General features: G+C 43.9%; 1 pseudogene; it reads left to right on the top strand.

The window, feature by feature from the left end:
• The first annotated feature begins 746 nt into the window (after positions 1 to 746).
• On the top strand, positions 747 to 2,605 carry LOC105477580 (protein RCC2 pseudogene; annotated as a pseudogene).
• The last annotated feature ends 216 nt before the right edge of the window (positions 2,606 to 2,821 follow it).

Here is a 2,821-nt window from a genome sequence, read left to right as displayed (position 1 = left end):
ACTGAAGACTTACTGAATTGCTAATACAATACAATAAGTTTATTTTCTTTCTGCTTAAACTTTTCAAAAGTGGATCTGCTATTTGCAAGGAAGAATTGTGACTGAGATGAGCTGTTTATAATAGTAATTCAAACATCTTAAAATGGTAGACAATTTATCAATAGATTTATTTCATCAACAAATTAAGAGAAAACACATATGATAACATTGACGATACCAAAATGACAGTTGATTATGCTGAAAATATGTGTAGTAAACACCTAAGCAAGATAGCAGTAGACTTTTTCACCAAGAGGTTAATGACAATCCTGTTCAAACTCTCTATATATTATATAAATGGAAACTACTATATAGCTGTAAAACCAGCAGTACATCTGGATATATATGTAAAGACATAGAGAGTAGAATTTTTCATACTGACAAAAATTGCAAAGTGAATGTCCTTCAATGAGAGAATGGTTAAATAAACAATGACATATCTCAAAAATGCAACATTATTAAGCCATTTAAATGAATGATTATTCCAAATGATTGGTAGTAATTCTATCAGGTGTTATTGAGTGAAAATAGAAAAATACAGGGTACAGTGTGAAATATCTTGTTTTAAAAAAATCAAAATATGACCAAAATATTCCATATATATGTATACCATATAAATACATACAAACGTGTAGAGAGTTACATAACTCAAAAGAAGAAAAGGAAGGAACAAACCTTGGTTCTTTAGCATGGGTTAGAGCTTGGTCATGGGCTGGGGAGAAGCTAAGGAGGGAAGGACAGGGGTTTTTGTTGGAGTAGGTGGAAGATTTTGGGGGAGGTAAGACAAAAATTTTTAAGGGAAAGAAAGAAACAGATACAGAAAATACAAAAATAAAAGAAAGATGACATCAATACGTAAAGCAGCGTGTATATAATTCCTTTCACGTAATTTGCAAGCATTGTATATGTAGGTTTCTTCAAAGCATAAATACATGGAGGTAAATATTGTGAGCAGCTCCCTAAGTGATGACTATGTGCCTTTGGGATGGAACATGATAGGAGAGCATGATCAGATCATTACTGTTTGTTTTTACTGTTATTTTCCTTGTTAGCCTTTAGTGTTGTTTGACATTTTAAATTACAGATATTCTTTTGAGAAAATTAATACAAAATAGTTTAGATTTCTCCCTCCAGCCATGACCGTATCCAGGAAGAAGGCCAGGGCTGCAGCCTGGCAGGAGCCTCCCTCGGGCAACAGCTCTGCCTGCGTTGGGCCCAGGAAATGAAGCAGGCCCCTCCAGCAGGAGGTGCAAGCGGCGGAAGCACTGCAACAGCAGCGGCGTAAGGACAGCAGCAAAGACCTTAAGGACAGTCTGGAGCTCCACTGGGCCCCCGGTGGGGACGGGATCAGGCCTGCAGCAAGACCAGCAACGGCGGGCAAGGCGGGACAGTGTGACCGTGGTCATTACTCAGCCTAAGTACACCAAGAAACACGTCAAACTTGAAGGGTCGAAGTACAACGGGCAAATTTTGATTTGGAGGGCAGCCAACTGGGACTTGATTGGTTGAAAGGAAGTTCCTAAACAGCAAAAGTTGCTTACGGCAATCTCGGTCAGAATTTGTGAGGGGCCTCAGACATATGGGTGGCTGGTAGGGTCCAGGTGTGGGCAGTGGTTTTTGATTAGTTGCTGCTCATAGCCTCCTCATTACCATACAAGAGAAGCCGTGGAGCTGCCGTGGACAAGAGAAGGGGCATCTGGGACATGACAACACCAAGAGAGTGGAAGCCCCCAGACTCATCAAAGGTTTCAGTCACGAAGTGATCCTGCCAGCAGCATGTGGGCAGAACCACACACTGACCTTGACAGAAACTAGCTCCTTGTTCACATTTGGGGAGAACAAGATGGCGTAGCTGGGCCTTGGCAACCAGACAGATGCTGTCCACAGCTCGGTACAGACAAGGTACAAAGGCCAGCCGATTACCAAAATGGCCTGTGGAGCTGAACTCAGTTTGATAATGGACTGCAAAGGAAACCTCTGTTCCTTTGGATGCCCTGAATATGGCCAGCTGGGACACAATTGGACGGGAAGTTCATCACCCTGATGCAGCCATTAGAGTATTACTGCAAACTGGTGCCCCTGTGATTGGCTGTCTTCATCCAGAAAGCAAAAGATGGGCAGATTCTGCCTGTAGGAAACGGTTGAATGAGACACAGCCTGTGGCACTAACCACACGCTGGTTCTGGAGTCCCAGAAGCAACCCTTCTCAGGGCTTCATTGGCTATGGCTGGCTGGGCCATGTAGAGCAGAAAATTGAGAATGTTGCCCCTGCCAGGTGAAGCTGTTTGACTTCCCTGGGCGTGGGGTGCCCCAGATCTATGCTGGTTATGATGGCTACACCTGCTCCTTTGCTGACAGTGAAATGGGTGGTCTGTTTTTCTGAGGGGCCAACACCTCTTGTGAGTCTACCATGTACCCAAAAGCAGGGCAGAACCTCTGTGTCTGGAAAATCTGGAGCTGGCTTGTCAGAAGAGCAGCATCATTGCTTAACAGCATCACTAGCTGGGCTTTGTTGCCAACATTCGGGCAATTGGCCTACAGGGACCAGAAACCAAAGTCTTTATAGTCCTCTGTCCAGCCAGAGCCTGTCACAGCAGTTGCCAGTTAGACACTGATCAGCCAGCCGTCAAGTGCATTCTCTGGTCCTTACAAGAAAGATCAGCCCTTTATCTAACAGCCTTTATTGCCTTTAAGCTTCAGTCTTTCTTTCTCTCCCCCGACCCAGACACTGACTAGTACTGGCCAGCCTCTTTCTGAGACTGGGAGTAGTGCTCTTCACTCA

This window comes from Macaca nemestrina, chromosome 2 (assembly GCF_043159975.1).
Source record: "Macaca nemestrina isolate mMacNem1 chromosome 2, mMacNem.hap1, whole genome shotgun sequence".
Classification (NCBI taxonomy): Eukaryota; Metazoa; Chordata; class Mammalia; order Primates; family Cercopithecidae; genus Macaca; species Macaca nemestrina.
The sequence above is the reverse complement of the archived record's forward strand: the minus strand, read 5'-3'. Positions and strand labels throughout refer to the sequence as shown.